Genomic DNA, 19,475 nt, shown 5'->3' with positions numbered 1-19,475 from the left:
ACGGACAATCTCTTTCGAAGTATCAGTATTTCATACGGAAACTCGTCTGTTACAAAGGGATTTCATTTTTTAAAACTTATTTGAACTCCTGACTTTTTGTGTGTTCAAAATGCACCATTCAAAGCCACATCATCAATTTTCAACCCTTTCTGACATCATTTGTTATTTTTCATGCATTTACTAATTATTTTGAGCTATAAGACCCTAAAATTGAAAAGCATTTCAAATGAACTCTGAAAAGGTTGAAAGTTGGCATGGTATCATCATTTCATCCACATAGCATGTGCAAGAAAGTTGAGAGGGTTACGGCAAAAACTAGATGCACTTAGTGTACAAAACGGACAATGGTATCATACTCGTCTGTTACAAAGTTGGCATGGTATCATCATAATAGTTGCGGGAGAAAGTCTTCACTTTTTCTTCGCTTGTGTCATTTGCTTATTGCGCCGTAACCATGGATAATCTTCATCGTTTATCAGGATGCTTGGGTCAGCCTTGACTTTGAAGGGAGGAATTTCATGAAACTTTTCATAATCTTCAGACATGTCTGTCTTGCCCTCCACTCCCACAATGTCCCTTTTTCCTGAAAGAACTATGTGGCGCTTTGGCTCATCGTATGATGTATTCGCTTCCTTATCTTTTCTTTTTCTCGGTCTGGTAGACATGTCCTTCACATAGATAACCTATGCCACATTATTGGCTAGGACGAATGGTTCGTCAGTGTACCCAAGATTGTTCAGATCCACTGTTGTCATTCCGTACTGTGGGTCTACCTGTACCCCGCCTCCTGACAGATTGACCCATTTGCACTTAAACAAAGGGACCTTAAAATCATGTCCGTATTCAAGTTCCCATATGTCCATTATGTAACCATAATATGTGTCATTTCCCCTCTCGGTTGCTGCATCAAAGCGGACACCGCTGTTTTGGTTGGTGCTCTTTTGATCTTGGGCGATCGTGTAAAATGTATTCCCATTTATCTCGTATCCTTTGTAAGTCAATACAGTCGAAGATGGTCCCCTGGACAACGAGTACAACTCATCACAAATAGTGGTGTCACCTCTGGGACGTGTTTCCAACCAACTGCTGAAAGTCCTGATGTGTTCACATGTAATCCAGTCGTCACACTGCTCCGGGTGTTTGGAGTGCAGACTGTTCTTGTGTTCATCGACATACGGGGTCACCAAGGTAGAGTTCTGTAGAACTGTGTAGTGTGCTTGAGACCAAGAATATCCGTCCCTGCATATTATTGAGTCCCCTCCAAGCGTGCCTTTTCCAGTCAGTCTCCCCTCATACCGCGATTTCGGGAGACCTATCTTCTTAAGGCCAGGAATGAAGTCAACACAAAACCCAATGACATCCTCTGTTTGATGGCCCATGGAGATGCTTGCTTCTGGCCTAGCACGATTACGGACATATTTCTTTAGGACTCCCATGAACCTCTCAAAGGGGAACATATTGTGTAGAAATACGGGCCCCAGAATGACAATCTCGTCGACTAGATGAACTAGGACGTGCGTCATGATATTGAAGAAGGATGGTGGGAACACCAGCTCGAAACTGACAAGACATTGCGCCACATCACTCCTTAGCCTTGGTATGATTTCTGGACCGATCACCTTCTGAGAGATTGCAATGAGGAATGCACATAGCTTCACAATGGCTAATCGGACGTTTTCCGGTAGAAGCCCCCTCAATGCAACCGGAAGCAGTTGCATCATAATCACGTGGCAGTCATGAGACTTTAGGTTCTGGAACTTTTTCTCTGGCATATTTATTATTCCCTTTATATTCGATGAGAAGCCAGTCGGGACCTTCATACTGAGCTGGCATTCAAAGAAGATTTCTTTCTCTTCTTTCGTAAGAGCGTAGCTGGCAGGACCTTCATACTGCTTCGGAGGCATGCCGTCTTTTTCGTGCAAACGTTGCAGGTCCTCCCGTGCCTCGGGTGTATCTTTTGTCTTCCCATACACGCCCAAGAAGCCTAGCAGGTTCACGCAAAGGTTCTTCGTCACGTGCATCACGTCGATTGAAGAGCGGACCTCTAGATCTTTCCAGTAGGGTAGGTCCAAAAATATAGATTTCTTCTTCCACATGGGTGCGTGTCCCTCAGCGTCATTCGGAACAGCTAGTCCGCCGGGACCCTTTCCAAAGATTACGTGTAAATCATTGACCATAGCAAGTACGTGATCACCGGTACGCATGGCGGGCTTCTTCCGGTGATCTGCCTCGCCTTTGAAATGCTTGCCTTTCTTTCGACATTGATGGTTGGTCGGAAGAAATCGACGATCGCCCAGGTACACATTCTTCCTGCATTTGTCCAGGTATATACTTTCAGTGTCATCTAAACAGTGCGTGCATGCGTGGTATCCCTTGTTTGTCTATCCTGAAAGGTTACTGAGAGCAGGCCAATCGTTGATGGTTACAAACAGCAACACGTGCAGCTTAAATTCCTCCTGTTTGTGCTCATCCCACGTATGTACACCATTTCCATTCCACAGCTGTAAAAGTTCTTCAACTAATGGCCTTGCACATCCAAGGAGGAAGGTTATACATACATAGAGTCACGGGCGAGGTGCTGTGATTGCTGCTCTGCTCCCCGAAAGGATTAATGCCATCCGCGCATAAACCAAACCATACGTTCCTTGGGTCAGCTGCAAACTCAGCCCAGTACTTTCTCTCGATTTTTCTCCACTGCGAGCCGTCAGCGGGTGCTCTCAACTTCCCGTCTTTCGTACGGTCCTCACTGTGCCATCGCATCAACTTGGCATGCTCTTCGTTTCTGAACAGACGTTTCAACCGTGGTATTATAGGAACATACCACATCACCTTCGCAGGAACCCTCTTCCTGGGGGGCTGGCCGTCAACATCACCAGGGTCATCTCGTCTGATCTTATACCGCAATGCACCGCATACCGGGCATGCGTTCAGATCCTTGTACGCACCGCGGTAGAGGATGCAGTCATTAGGGCATGCATGTATCTTCTGCACCTCCAATCCTAGAGGGCATACGACCTTCTTTGCTGCGTATGTACTGTCGGGCAATTCATTATCCTTTGGAAGCTTCTTCTTCAATATATTCAATAGCTTCTCAAATCCTTTGTCAGGCATAGCATTCTCTGCCTTCCACTGCAGCAATTCCAGTACGGTACCGAGCTTTGTGTTGCCATCTTCGCAATTGGGGTACAACCCTTTTTTGTGATCCTCTAACATGCGATCGAACTTCAGCTTCTCCTTTTGACTTTCGCATTGCGTCCTTGCATCGACAATGACCCGGAGGAGATCATCATCATCGGGCACTGCTTCCTCTTGATCTTCAGCAGCTTCCCCCCTTGCAGCATCATTGGGCACATCGTCTGGTTCCTCTTGATCTTCAGCAGCTTCCCCCGTTGCAGCATCACCGTATTCAGGGGGCACATAGTTGTCATCGTCCTCTTCTTCTTCGTCGTCTTCCATCATAACCCCAATTTCTCCGTGCCTCGTCCAAACATTATAGTGTGGCATGAAACCCTTGTAAAGCAGGTGGGTGTGAAGGATTTTCCGGTCAGAGTAAGACTTCGTATTCCCACATGTAGGGCATGGACAACACATAAAACCATTCTGCTTGTTTGCCTCAGCCACTTCGAGAAAATCATGCACGCCCTTAATGTACTCGGAGGTGTGTCTGTCACCGTACATCCATTGCCGGTTCATCTGCGTGCATTATATATAATTAAGTGTGTCAAAAACCATTACAGAACGTCATGAATAGATAATTAAGTGACCAAATTAATAGAAGTTCATCATCACATTAAAACCAAAGTACATACATAGTTCTCATCTAACAACATATATATAACTCTCCAGAGCATCTAATTAATTAAACCATACATTGAAACTATGTAAAACATTTGAATGCGAAAACAAACGCGATCATAATCGCAACCAAGGTAACAATTGATCCAATGGCATAATGATACCAAGCCTCGGTATGAATGGCATATTTTCTAATCTTTCTAATCTTCAAGCGCATTGCATCCATCTTGATCTTGTGATCATCGACGACATCCGCAACATGCAACTCCAATATCATCTTCTCCTCCTCAATTTATTTTATTTTTTCCTTCAAGTAATTGTTTTCTTCTTCAACTAAATTTAACCTCTCGACAATAGGGTCGGTTAGAATTTCCGGTTCAACCACCTCCTAGATAAATAAAATCTATGTCACGTTGGTCGGTATATTTGTCATAAACAATAAATGAACCGAATAGTTATAAAAAGATAATATGTACCACATCCGAATCATAGACAGGACGAGGGCCGACGGGGGCGGATACCAAAACCATCGCACTATGTAATAAGAAGGAATAATAAAAGTAACAAAATTAGACAAGTATCTATCTAAAGTAAGAATTTTTTCCTTTCAGAAAGAAGATAAGAACAAGAGGCTCACCATGGTGGTGCTGGCGACGAGATCGGCGCGGGCGATCGACGGCGGTGAAGACGGGGACGGGACGTGACGGACCGCTAAACCTAGACAAATCTCGGGGAAAATGGAGCTCGGAGGTCGAGTTTCGAGAGGAGAAAAGATTAACTAGTGTGCCTCAGACATTTCATCGAACACCTCATGTGCATAGGAGGTGAGCTAGAGCACCCAAATGCCCTCCCCTCGCCGGCCAGACAAAACAGAGCACTGTGGAGTGCTCTGCTGTGGCGATGGGGTATATATAGGGAACTCATTGGTCCCGGTTCGTGGCACCAACCGGGACTAAAGGCCTTTGGTCCCGGTTGGTGCCACGAACCGGGACCAATGACCCCCTTTAGTCCCGGTTGGTGGCACCAACCGGGACCAAAGGCCTTGTGCTGCCCTGCGCCAAAAGTGTAGTCCCACCTTGCTAGTTGAGACAGCTCGAGAGTGGTTTATAAGCGCTGCTGCGCCCACCCTCTCGAGCTCCTCTCAACTGCAGGCTTTCGGGCCTAACCGTTCTCTTTGCCTGTGGGGCCTACTGGGCCTTCTGCGGGCGTGAATCCTGGCCCATGGATGGGTTTCAAGTCGTATTCAGGCCATGGTGGCCCAGTAGGTGGCATAATTTTTTTTCTCTGTTTTTGTTTTCTCTTTTGCTTTATTTGTTTTGTTTTGTTTCTACTTACAACAAAAAACTTATTTATTTTATTTCTAATTACTTATGTATTTTACTTTAATTATTTTATTTTTATTTATTTTACTGCTGCTATTTTTATTTATTTTACTGCTGCTATTTTTATTTAATTTATTAAGGTTTATTTATTTTAGTTACTATAGTTTATTTTATTTTATTTTATTAAGGTTTATTTATTTTTATTTATTTTATTAAGGTTTATTTATTTTATTTACTATAAAAATTGAACATAGATGCGCCTATAGAGAAAATTCAACCTAAATTCATAATAAATTTCTATGAAATTCAAAGAAATTTATTGTGAATTTAGGTCAAATTCCCTGTATAAGGGCATCTATTTTCACTTTGAGAGGAGCTCAACAAGGCAGAGAGGGACGGGCTTATAAACTGGTGTGAGCGCCCTTCGGTTGGCGAGGTGGGACTAAACACTGACCGCAACTAGGACCAGCCCTTTAGTCCCGGTTTGTGGTATGAACCGGGACCAAAGGGTGAGCCTCTGGTCCCGGTTCAAGCCACAAACCGGGACCAATGATGGTGGGCCAGGAGTGAGGCCCATTGGTCCCGATTTGTCCCACCAACTGGGACCAAAGGGGCCGGACGAACCGGGACCAATGCCCCCACGAGGCCCGGCAGGCCCCTGGCCGCACGAACCGGGACCAATGCTCACATTAGTCCCGGTTCGTGACTGAACCGGGACTAATGTGAATATTGCCCTGTGACCAAAGCCTAGTTTTCTACTAGTGCACAATCAAAGAATCAACGTTATGATAAGAGAGACTTTGTTGCTAGGAAGCACGGTAAAGAAAGAGAACCATGGGTTCAGAAACCCATGCCTTTTCCTCCCAAACCATCCAAGAAAAAGGATGATGAGGATTTTGAGCGCTTTGCTAAAATGATTAGACCTATCTTTTTGCGTATGCGATTAACTGATATGCTCAAAATGAATCCTTATGCTAAGTATATGAAAGAAATTGTTACTAATAAAAGAAAGATACCAGAAGCTGAGATTTCCACCATGCTTGCTAATTATACTTTTAAGGGTGGAATACCAAATAAACTTGGAGATCCATGAGTACCTACTATACCATGCTTCATTAAAAGAAACTATGTTAAAACTGCTTTATGTGATCTTGGAGCCGGTGTTAGTGTTATGCCTCCCTCTTTATATCGTAGACTTGATTTGAATAAGTTGACACCTACTGAAATATCTTTGCAAATGGCCGATAAATCAACTGCTATACCTATTGGTATTTGTGAGGATGTGCCTGTTGTGGTTGCAAACGTTACTATTTTAACGGACTTTGTTATTCTTGATATTCCCGAGGACGATAGTATGTCTATTATTCTTGGAAGACCTTTTTTGAATACTGCAGGGGCTGTTATTGATTGCAACAAAGGCAATGTCACTTTTCATGTTAATGGTAATGAGCATACGGTACACTTTCCGAGGAAACAACCTCAAGTCCACAATATCAATTCTATTGGAAAAATTCTATCGATTATTTTTGGAGGTTTTGAATTTCCTCTTCCTACTGTCAAGAAGAAATAGGATATTCTTATTATTGGGGATGTGCATATCCCCGTTGAGGTAACATAGTGTTATTCGAAATTTCTCCGGTTCCATGTTATTCGGAATGAGTTTGTTAACAAGACCTGATCAACCTTGTTAGTGGATTCCTTTTGATGAGCATGAGATGGATGAAACTAGAAAGCACAACCTTTTGTACCCTCTCTCTACTTTCTGTTATTAAGTTGAAATAAAGCAAAAATAGTATTTTTTCTGTCTGTTTTCTGATTTATCCGTGCAATATAAAAACACCCCGAAAATAAAAGTTCTCCAAATACCCTGAAAATGGAATATGATTTTTTCTGGAATATTTGAGAATATCTGGCACTGAGAACACAGCAGGGGGAGCAAGCACCTGGCCACGAGGGTCCAGGGCGCGCCCCCTGCCTCGTGGGCCCACGGTGGCTCCCCTCCACTTATTCCTGCACCCACACACTTCTTATTCCTCCCAAAAAAATCGCCATCCAGCTCAAGCACGAGTTCTAGCTCATTTTGCTGTGATTTTCGATATCCATGCTCAAAGCACCTCTCACAAAACTGCTTGGGGAGATTGTTCCTTGGTATGTGACTCCTCCATTGGTCCAATTAGTTTTTGTTCTAGTGCTTTATTCATTGCAAATTTGTGCTTCCTAGGTGACCATGTTCTTGAGCTTGCATGTAAAATTTATATTGTTCCATGTAGTTCTAATGCTTGATATAGGCTCTAGGCACTTGTAGGAGTAGTTGCTATCAATTTTGTTGAGTTTGGTTCATTTTTATTTGAAGTTAATAAAAATTTCAGAATTTTTCTGAAAATAATGAAGAGATTTTTTAGGGGCTCATCGAGGCGAACCTCGAAGGAAAAGCAAAGTGAAGCAGCACAGAGGCCCAAATATAATCTGCCTCGCACCGTGGAGGTTCGGCCGTGTGAATGGCCTTCCGATGATTTCTTGAGAGAAGCCGGGATTTATGATGATTTTTATGAATTGGCTAAGAATGCAGGCCTCATCGACTTCCTCCGCGACCAACGCAAACAATATCTCTTACTCACCAATACTTTTGTGCAAAACTTCTACTATTATCCTAAGTAATCACCTCCTTCAGTAGAGTTTCATTTATATGATGTGGTTAAGAAGATGCCACTAGATGAATTTTGCAAGGTTTGCAAAATACCTTTTGAGGGTAGTTTAGATGAACCACATCGTAAAGATGTGGATGGGTTTATTGACACTATCACTGTGGGGGAGACCAGGAAGGTTTTCGATGCAAGAATCACTAGCGTACATTTTCCTATTTTACGCTACTTCGCCATATTTGCTAGTCGTTGCTTAATTGGTCGCGGAAACTATGGAAACCTTAGTGTTCCTGATATTATTATTTTGTTCCATGGTTTATTCTGCGATAACACTGTTAGTATGGGCAGTATTATTGCCAAACGGTTAAGTCTGAACCGTACAAAGGGCCCCATCTTTGGAGGTATTTATGCTTCACGCCTTGCTGCACACTATAACATACCTATTAGGCACTATGAAAAAGAAGAAAAATTGCTGCCCACTGCTTATTTAGATTATAAGAGTATGGTAGCGCATGACTTTATTGTTAAGAATAGGGAAGGAGCGCTTAAATACAAATTGTTTTTTGATAAATATCACCCTGAGACTATTACCTTGCCTGCTCCCTCCTTGTTTAATTTATCTGAAGGTCCGTATCTCATTCCGTTGGCGGCCATTCATGCCTATCGGAACCCTACACCAGCCACGGAGCCGGAACCACAATTTGAACCTCCACGGCAGTATAATTACCAGCGGGATCCGGAGATGATTGCCAACCAGTGGCACTCAGAGTCTTCTTCATCTCAGTACGATCCCGGCTACAACTATGGATATCCGCCAGGCCATCCATGGCAATAAACCAACTTAGGCCAAAAGCCTAAGCTTGGGGGAGTACGTATTTCTCACCGACATTACATTCATGTTCACACACACTCATTGCTAGATGTCGGTGCTCATACTCTTTCACTGTAATATCCTTGCTAGTTTATTTTCTTTTTCTTGCTTTCTTCTTGTGTGTTTGATAAACCTTAAGAAAAACCAAAAAAATTAGTGTAGCTTTTATCTAGTTTACTTTTCTTGCTGTAGTAGTAATAATTAAAAAGAAAACCCAAAAATATTTCCCGTTCTTCTTTTGCTTGTTGGGAGCTTTCCCATGTAAATAGTTTTATTTCTTTTCTTTTCCTTGGGGGTCGATAGGAGAAGACCATGATTAAATTGTTGAATTGGCTCTTATATGCATTATTGTTGATTAAACCAAGAGCCCATATTGCCTTGTCTTCTCCTGTTTATTGAATGCTCGCAGATTCCAGCTTAGTCCAATGCACGTGCACTCTTATTATTTTCACATCGTTCGGTCATGCAAGTGAAAGGCAATTATGATGATATATGATGGACTGACTGAGATGAGAAAAGCTGGTATGAACTCGACCTCTCTTGTTTTTGTAAATATGATTAGTTCATCGTTCCTGATTCAGCCTATTATGAATAAACATGTTTGCAATGACAATTAGAGATCATGGTTGCTTGTGCCATGCTTGATTAGCTATGAGTTATAGTGGTTTATCTTGCGTGCCAACATGCTATTAAAATGGTTGTGATGTGGTATAGTGGGGAGGTATCCTCCTTTGAATGATTTAAGTGACTTGACTTGGCACATGTTCACACATGTAGTTGAAACAAATCAACATAGCCTTCACGATATTTATGTTCATGGTGGATTATATCCTACTCATGCTCGTACTCAATGTTTATTAATTTTAATGCATGTTCATGACTGTTGTCGCTCTCTAGTTGGTCGCTTCCCAGTCGTTTGCTAGCCTTCACTTGTACTAAGCGGGAATACTGCTTGTGCATCAAATCCCTTAAACCCCAAAGTTATTCCATATGAGTCCACCATACCTTCCTATATGCTGTATCTACCTGCCGTTCCAAGTAAATTTGTCTGTGCCAAACTCTAAACCTTCAAATGAAATTCTGTTTTGTATGCTCGAATAGCTCATGTATCAACTAGGGTTGTCCGTATCTTCCATGCTAGGCGGGTTATTCTCAAGAGGAGTGGACTCCGCTCCTCACTCACGAGAAAATGGCTGGTCACCGGGATGCCTAGTGCCATGCTTTATGCAAACTAAATCAAAATAATTGCAAACAAAACTCCCCCTGGAACTGTTGTTAGTTGGAGGCACTCGTTGTTTCGAGCAAGCCGTGGATTGATGCTTGTTGGTGGAGGGGGAGTATAAACTTTACCATTCTGTTTGGGAACCGCCTATAATGTGTGTAGCATGGAAGATATCGCCATCTCTTGGTTGTTATGTTGACAATGAAAGTATGCCGCTCAAAATATTATTTATCTCTATTTCAAAACCGAGCTCTGGCACCTATACAAATCCCTGCTTCCCTCTGTGAAGGGCCTATGTATTTACTTTCATGTTGAGTCATCACCCTCTTATTAAAAAGCACTAGCTGGAGAGTACTGCTGTCATTTGCATTCATTATTATTAATTTATATTGGGTATGACTATGACTGGATCTCTTTTACCATGAATTACAATGTCTAGTCAGTCCTTGATCTTTAAAGGTGCTCTGCATTTATGTTTTGCGGTCTCAAAAAGGGCTAGCGAGATACCATCTTGTTATATCATATCATGATTGTTTTGAGAAAGTGTTGTCATCTGAGATTTATTATTATTGCTCGCTAGTTGATTATTCCATTGATATGAGTAAACATGAGACCAAAGAGTTATTTTAGAATGTGGTTAGTCATAATCTTTGCTGAAAACATGAATGCTGGCTTTACATATTTACAACAAAAAGAGCAAACAGAGTTTGTAAAAGTTTTTCTTTATCACTTTCAGTTTATCAACTGAATTGCTTGAGGACAAGCAAAGGTTTAAGCTTGGGGGAGTTGATACGTCTCCGTCGTATCTACATTTCCAAACACTTTTGCCCTTGTTTTGGACTCTAACTTGCATGATTTGAATGGAACAAACCCGAACTGACGCTGTTTTCAGCAGACTTTCCATGGTCTTACTTATGTGCAGAAACAAAAGTTCTCGGAATGACCTGAAACTCCACGGGTTGAGTAGCCATGTTAGGTTGTACTATACTACACAGGCCTTTTTTTCAACATCAGCAATGCAACTGGGCCGACAGTTGTACACAATATCCGGGTCAACTTGTTATTCTCCGCCCCGCTAGGCTGCAAACTTTCCTAGGAGGTATGCATTAGGCTTAACAAGAAAATGGACTTTAAGAAATAATAAATGGGATGTAATTATATTAACTGGGCAGTAACTATAAAAAATGCACCAAACGTGTAATTAGTTTAAAAAATATCTTACTATTGGAATTTGAAAATTTTAATTTCATTACTTGTTGCGCGCGCAATATTTCGTTGGATTTTAATATAATACAAATTTATTTGAAATTATATTTAATCTGACTAGAAATTTCAGATAAAAATATTTCGAGTCCCACAAAAATGTGGGATTTTTTTTGAATTTTGTTTTGAGCGGTTGGTTGAAATTATTAATCGTTATCCTAGCTAGAAAGTGGCCTGTACTTTTAACAAACTGTAAATGGGTTGTAGTAAATTCCATTAGAATTAAAAAATGGGCTGTACATTCTTACAAATCGCAAATGGGTTATATGTTCTCTGCCACACACTTGTGGGCCTTCTAAGTTCACGCGTCCCCTAAAAAAACTAAGTCGACGCGTATGCAAGGCTTTGTCAACAACACACGGTTCCGGCAGCTGTGGCCGTTGGATGTCCATCCAACAGATGTCGTGCTTCTTCTTCAATCTCGGATATTCTTGCTTCAGCCGCCCAAAAAATGATTCCCCCCCTTACATATGGGGCGCACCGTTTCAGAGGCTGACTTGTGGGCCTACTAAGTTGACGTGTACCAAGGGCTTTGTCAACTTAGTCAATATAAATGATTCTAGCTGCAGTGATCGTACAATGTCCATCCAACAACCGTAGTGCTTCTTTAACCTCTGGTCTTCTTGGTCCAGCCGCCGAAAGCAGCGCCGGTGGTGCCGCGTGCTCCTACCTCCCGTGGATGGCTGTGATGCCGCGGAGGCCTCACCGCCCCCTACTACTCCCACCGCTGGCCAGGCCATCCCTCTACTCATTCACACACCCTATTATTCTGCGGTGACGACGGCCTCACACCGCAGCCGAACCAGTGAACCCTCGTACTCCTCTCCGTGCGGGCTTCCACTGCCGCGTCTTCCCCGGCTCCGCGTCGTCCCCTTCCTAGGCCTCGCCGTCCACCGCCCTGGTGCTCTCGGCGCGGCGTGGTCAACATGGTCGAGGAACGGCTTCCATCGGACGTGGACTGTACGTGGAGAGGCTGACAGCTGGGTCCACGACGGCAGCAAGGAAGTGCCTCCTTATTACGCGGAAAATAATGATTCCTCCACCTGACAGCAGGGACCCACCGGACGGCCACCGTATTTCACAAAAAAAACGTTTCCCCCCTGACTGCTGGGACCCACCGGATGGGCCACCGTATTGCGCGAAAAAAACATTCCCCCCGCTGTCAGCTCGGACCCACCGGAAGTGCCTCCTTATTACGCACAAGAAAAAATGAATACTCCCACTGCTAGTTGGAACCCACCTTGGTGGGAGGCTGACTTGTGGGCCTACTAAGTTGACGGGGGACGGAGTGCTTTGTCAACTTAGTCAATATGAACGATTCTAGCTCCAGTGACCATACGATGTCCATCCAACAGCCGTAGTGCTTCTTCAACCTCTGGTCTTCTTGCTCCAGCCGACCAAAGCAGCGCCGGTCGTGCCGCATGCTCCTGCCTGCCGTGGCCGGCTGTGCTGCCGCGGAGGCCTCACCGCCCCCTACTATTCACACCGCTGGCCAGGCCATCCCTGTACTCACCCACACCCCCTGTTATTCTGCAGCGACGACAGCCTCACACCGCAGCGAACCAGTGAACAATCGTACTCCTCTACGCGTGGGCATCCACTCCCGCGTTTCCCCGGCTCCGCGTCGTCCCCTTCATAGGCCTCACCTTCGTCCACCGCCCTGGTGCTCTCGGCGCAGCGTGGTCAACGTGGTCAAGGAATGACTTCCATCAGACGTGGACTATATGTGGAGAGGCTGACAGCTGGGTCCACGGCCGCAGCAAGGAAGTGCCTCCTTATTTCGCGCAAAATAATTATTCCTCCACCTGACAGCGAGGACCCACCGGACGGGCCACCATATTTCATGAAAATAATTTCCCCCTGACTGTTGGGACCCACCAGCTACATCTTCGCACGGTAGGAAGTGCGTCCGGGCAGAAAAAAAAACGATTCGCCCCCCTGACTTCTGGGACCCAGCAGCTACATCTTCGCACGCAAGGAAGTGCCTGACAGTCGGGACCCACCTGGTCGAAGCGTACGTAGCGTTGTCATTTTGGTCGCGAACGTGTACGTACATACTGGTCGATGTAGAGGCGCGCACGTGTCGTAGTAGAGGCACGCACGTAGCATGTACACGTACGTACAGCGGTCAGGGTGCAAGAAAGTAAATACGGCCACGTACGTACATACGGGCGGGGTCTCGAATGCCTACTCGCGCGTACGTACGGCCAGGGCTCGTGTACATGGCTGGGTCGGAACGGAGAAACTGCGTCATCGCCGTGTTCATGGGGAGGCAACGGAATGCGTCGTGTTCATCGGCAGGCAACGAAACGCGTGGGAGCCAACTGGCTTGGACGGAACAGCCGATGGAAACGAGGCCTGGCATACCGCAGAATGGAGGAAACGACCTTGTGTTCGACCGGCCACGTTATAAAAGGGATCCTGTTCATCGGGAGGGGTCTGGCGTACCGCGAAACGGAGGAAACGGACCTCCTACGGTCGAAACGGGGGTCCTGTTCATCGGGAGGGGTGTGGCCTACCGCAAAACAGAGGAAACGGACTTGTGTTGGAGCGCTACGGTCGAAACGGGGGTCCTGTTCATCGGGAGGGGTGTGGCGTACCGCAAAACAGGACTCCACGGGATACTGTTCATCTCCACCGTCGACCCGCTCCAGCCTCCACGGGCTACTGTTCATCCACCGTCGACCTCCTCCAGCCTCCACCTGCGACTGTTCATCCACGGGCTCCTGTTCATCCAGCCTCCACTGCGCGCTACTCCACCGGCTACTGTTCAACCAGCCCTCTCCATGGGCTCCTGTTCAACCACCCCTCCACGGGCTACTGTTCATCCAGCCCTCCACCGTCTATTGTTCATCCAGCCCTCCACGGGGTGGTCTTGTTCTGTCAGATGTGGGGTTCTGGCAAAACCCTTAAGGTTCGAACTCTGGGGTGCGCGTGAAGTTCTTTCCCTCCTACCGATCCACGCCCTAGCTTGCTAAGATCTCGCGGACGAACTCGACGAACTCGCAACACAGAAAGACACGAGATTTATACTGGTTCGGGCCACCGTTGTGGTGTAATACCCTACTCCAGTGTGTGGTGGTGGATTGCCTCTTGGGCTGATGAAGAACAATACAAGGGGAATAACAGCCTCCTGAGGTTGAGGTGTTCTTGTGCTCGGTGAACTTGTGGGTGTGAGGACTCGATTAGTTCAACCTGCCTCTACTGTGGTGGCTAGCTCTACTTATATAGGCCCTGGTCCTCTCCCCAAAATATTGAGCGGGAAGGGAGCCAACAACGGCGGGGAAATTTGAAAGGGGATAGCTAGTACAAGCTATCCTGACAAAAGTGGTCTTCGCCTGCAAAAGGCTCTGGTGATGACGCCGTCTTGGGCTCCATGGTGACCTCCATCTTGCCGTCCTGCTGGGCTCGGTCTCGTTGCACCGATATGGTAACCTTTGCCTGACGTCTCGGTACTCCGCGCCTACGCTTGCCCCCTTAGCACCAAAGAGGAAACAAGGACGCCGCGTGCGCTGGCGCCCGCCTGGCGCCCTCCTGGTGTCGATCATCATGGCTCACGTCACAGGAGCCTCGCGAGGTTTGCCCCGCCTTGATATCTCCGCTCCTCGTGAGCCTGCGTGGAGAGGCAGCTCCTGAGGAGGTCTTGCGTCGTCCGCCTCGCGAGGCTTGGCCCCTCGCGAGGGTCTTGAATGCCTTGTTGATGAAGATGGGCCATACAGGCCTGCTAGCAAAGCCATGCCGTGGGCCGCAGGCAGGCAAGTCTGGGGACCCCGTTCCCAGAACACCGACTGTAGCCCCCGGGCCCAAGGTGCGCTCGGGCTTGGCTTCGAGGCGAAGCCAAAGGTCAAGCACGGAGCACCGCGGGCCCCAAAAGCCTGCAACCTCGGTTGACGCTTGGCGATTGATTGGACGTGGGCATGTCCACTTCCCACGCTGCCTCGGCAACTGCCCGGCTTGACAAGTCCCTGCGAAGAATCAGGAAGTACCCCGTGGGGGTGTGTAAAGGGTATGTAATGTCTTTTGCATATGTATTCCCCGTTATGAAAATTTGCGAACGCATGTCCTGTTCAGGCTCGGTCTCCCCTTTCCAACCTCGCGATAGCTTGTTGCTCTACGCTGACAGGTCCCAGTCCCCAGGCAGGCTGCAGCCGTTGCTGGTATGCAAGGTCGCGTGCCATGGTCAAGGCCAGGTGGTGAGCGGCCCAAGGTCCAGTAAGAGCCCCTGAGGCGCGATGCTCAGGAGGTCCCCTTTAGCGCTCAAGCAGCCATGGTAAGGCAAGAAAGGGAGGCGACGTGGCCGCAACAGGGATCCGGCGAGCGCAACCACCTAGGCTCCAACGACTAGCCAATCTGAACGTGAGACTTATCTTGCCAATTCCGAGTCGATTCCTTGTGGTGCGCTGGGCCTGTGTGCAACTATCCACAGCGTAGCTAGGTTAGGCGCGTACGGGTCCTCCCCCTTCCAATGCTTTCCTTCGTGCTCTATGTCCTCAGGTCCCGGCCCTCGAGCGAGCTCAGCCGCCGCTGGTATGCCAGGTCGTGATGCCATGGTCAAAGCCAGGGGGTGAGGGCTGGAGAGCCAGTAAGAGCTCCTGAGTCGCGATGCTCAGGACCCCCCTTTTAATGTGCAAGCGGATTACATGGAAGAGGTGGGAGCTCGCGGTGCCGCCTGGTGCTATCCTCGTGATATTCCTGCAAACCAGCACAAGGAGAAACACGGTTTTGCCATTATGGTTGCCAGCCTGCCGCTGGTTGCTCCGTGAGGAAGTGAAGGCACTGAGGGTCTGATGAGGTGACGTGCGCGGGGCGTGCCGCGAGCCAGAGCTCGACCGCTCAGTTTTGTCGATGTGGCAGGGACGGACCCATGCACCAGTGCCGTGCTTGTGGGAGGAGGCCCCGTGGGAGGCGACAATCGACTGGGTGGTAATCGGGTAGGTGACAATCATAGGTAGATTAAGCATGGAAGGAAAATCAGCTTTGGTAAATGCAGAGAGATACATGCTACTGGGTCAGGCCCGAGCGCCTTGGGGATGATGCAGCCCGAGGGGCGCCCCAAGCAAGGTAAGCTAAAGACATAAGCAAAAGGGATACATGCCACAGGGACAGACCCGCGCGGCCTGGGAATAATGCAGCCCGAGGGGCGCTCCCAGCTGAACGAACTTGGGAAATGTCACCTGGTTCTGTTGACGAAGGAGAGTTGGGGTAGCTGAAGGTACGCGTCGAAGGAATGGCTCCTCACGAGCCACCGGGGCCCTGAGCCTCCAGAAGCTCTGGGGGCTCAGGTGGTTCCCTGAAGACCATCTCCATCTCTGCCAGGACGGCGTGGTACCTGGCCTCCTGAGCCGCCAGGACACGCCGCATGTCGCGATGATAGACTGACGCCACGCTCGGCAAGCCGAAGGGCATGCGAACGTAGCTGTGTGGTGGGCCCTCGCAACGGCCCACACGCGAAGGCCAGAAAAGCTCCTGAGACGCGCAGCCCGGCATCCTCGCCTGGATGGGGAGCTGCACCTGGTGAGCCGCGGTCGCCGCGCATGGCCCTTGCGTCTTGCAGTCCCTGAGTGGTCTTGGTGATGAACTCCTGAGTGGTGGGCACTCCTTGCCCTGTGTTCTCCTGAGGGAAACATGCCGCGAAGAACGCCTCCAAGTGGTGCCCAAGCGCCTCCCTCGTGAGGTTGGCAAGGTCTGAGGCCCTCCAGAAGAGAGCCGCCGAGCCCTGCCCGAGGAGGGCGCCGGGCGCGCCTTCCTGTGCGATGGAGGGAGGCGCCCCTGGAGCAGGCACCGATCCTGACGAGGCTCCAGCTGCGTCGCCACCCTCCCGAGGTCCAGCACGGCGCAGCTTCTTCTTCTTCTTGGGGAGGGCCTCAGGAGGGCCCTCGCCTTTCCTGTCAGGGTCGTCGATTGATGCAGCTTGGAAGGCGCTCTCGAGGGAGCACACCGCATCTCTCTCTTCACATGGGACCGTGATGATTCCGCCGCTTCTCGGCATCTTGAGGACGTTGTAGCCGTGGTGGGTCACCGCCATGAACTTGGCCAGGGCCGGATACCCGAGGATGGCGTTGTATGGGAGGCGGATGTGCGCGACGCCGAAGTCGATGAGCTCGGTGCGGTAGTTCTTGCGTTCCCCGAAGGTGACAGGCAGGCGGACCTGCCCTATCGGTGTGGTGGAACCGTCGGTCACTCCTGAGAAAGGCTTGGTAGGCTGAAGCTGCTCATACGGGACTTGGAGGTTACCGAACGTGTCAACGGACAGGAGATTGAGCCCTGCGCCGCCATCAATGAGGGTCTTGGTAACTTGCACATTGCTGATGACTGGTGAACAAGGCATCGGGAGGGCGCCAGCGATGGCTGCGCACTTGAGCTAATCTGCCGAGTTGAAGGTGATGGCGCACTAGGACCACCTGAGCGGGCGCGTGGCCTCGAGCTTGGGAAGAACAACATTCACTTCACGAGCGAACTGTTTGAAGATACGCTGCGAGGCTGGGGCCTGAGCGCCGCCCAAGATGCAGGCGATTGCACGCGGCTCCTGGAAGCCCCCAGCCCCCTCGTCTTGATGGTGATCGTCGTTCCTTCTTGGTGGTGGCGGCAGTGGGGGAAGACCGGCGTTGCCCTGAGGACGATCCTCACGAGGCTGGTCCCTCCAGGCGGCCTCGCGACGATGATATTGCCAACGGTCCTCACGAGGCCTGTCGCGCCATTCCTGGAGCGGGCCACGGTCGTCCCAGCGTCCGCCTCCACGTCCTCCTCCTCGGCCATAGCCCCGGTCGCTGCGTCGGGGCGTCGACCGAAGTGTCCGTCGCGAATGGCTCTGAGTTCTTGACAGTCGCTGGTGTTGTGGGTGTTCAGGTTGTGGAAGGCGCAGAACGGTCGGCTGCCCTTGGATGACTCGGGCTGGCCCCTGCCTCGCTTGGTACCCGGCTCTGCGGCGAGCACGGCTGCTTCCTTGCGCTTCACGTCCTTGGCCTTCTTCTCCTCTGTGCCCGCAGCTGGCAGCTCGAGGACAGAGAGGCTCCCCTCCTCAGCTCTCGCGCACTTGGTCCCCAGGTTGAATAGCTCCTGAGATGTGCACAACTCCTCGTGGATAGCGAGCTCCTCCTTCATCTTGATGTCGCGGACGCCGTCAGAGAATGCGGAGATGATGGCCTCGTCCGTGACCTTGGGAATCTTGAGGCGAGTGTTGTTGAAGCGCTGGATGTACTTCTGGGGGGTCTATCCTGGTTGTTGCTTGATGCGACGCAGGTCACCCGCGGCCGGCGGACGGTCTCGAGTGCCCTGGAAGTTGGCAACGAAGCGGTCGCGCATCTCGTCCCAGGAGGAGATTGAGCCCCGAGGCAGGTTCAGGAGCCATGAACGGGCGCCGTCCTTGAGAGCCATGGGAAACCAGTTCGCCATGACTTTCTCATCGCCGTTGGCCGCCTTGATGCTCAGCTCGTAGAGCTGCAAGAACTCCGTGGGGTCGGCGGTGCCGTCGTAGCGAGGAGGCAGATCCGGCTTGAACTTGCCTGGCCAGGCTACGCTACGTAGCTCGGGGGTGAAGGCGCGGCACCGGCCGTGGTTGCCGGGGCCCATCTAGGAGGTGGAGCTTGGTCTTGGGGAGGCCCACGTGCCGCCACCGCAGGTAGCGCGTGGTCTTGGCGAGGCGGCACGGGGAGCGCAGGTGCAGCTTCTCGCGGCCGAGGTATTTCTTGGCAGCTTCTCTCTTCGCGCGCGGGCACCAGGCGTGGTGGGTCACGCATTGAGGCCGCATGCCTTGGTACCAAGGCACCGTCTTGGGGCACAGGTGGTGGAGGTGCTGCATGAGCCACGTCGCCCGTGGCCGGCGGAGGGTGTGGTAGAGAGAGGGATGGCACCGGGGAGCCCCCTGCGGCGCGGACGAGCTCAGCGACGCGGTCGAGCCAGTCCTCGTAGAGGTCGTCGACCGGGCGGTAGCGCAGGAGCTCATTCGCCATGAGGAGCGCGGCCTGCACGTCCATGGAAGCGCGACGTGCGTGGGACGAGGAACCGGGTGGGGTCAGCGATGGAGTGGCGGTGCGGCCGTCCTGCCGCACCGATGGGTGCAGCGAGGACGCTTGCTGCTCGTTCCCCGCTGGGCCAGTGGCGGCGTTGGCGGCAGGCGACGGGGAACGACGAGGTGGGCCGCCGACGGGAGCCGTCTAAGCAACGCGGGCGGTGAGGGCAGCCCGGCGCTCAGCTCAAGCGCCACGAGCGTCCGCCATGGACACGACGGAGCGACGGAGAAACGGATCAATGGAAGGGAAGCTACGGTGCACGCCTACCTGGCGCACCAAATGTCGGATGTGGGGTTCCAGCAAAACCCTTAAGGTTCGAACTCTGGGGTGCGCGCGAAGTTCTTTCCCTCC

Source organism: Triticum aestivum, chromosome 7D (assembly GCF_018294505.1).
Source record: "Triticum aestivum cultivar Chinese Spring chromosome 7D, IWGSC CS RefSeq v2.1, whole genome shotgun sequence".
Taxonomy (NCBI): Eukaryota; Viridiplantae; Streptophyta; class Magnoliopsida; order Poales; family Poaceae; genus Triticum; species Triticum aestivum.
Note: the sequence above shows the minus strand (reverse complement) of the source record.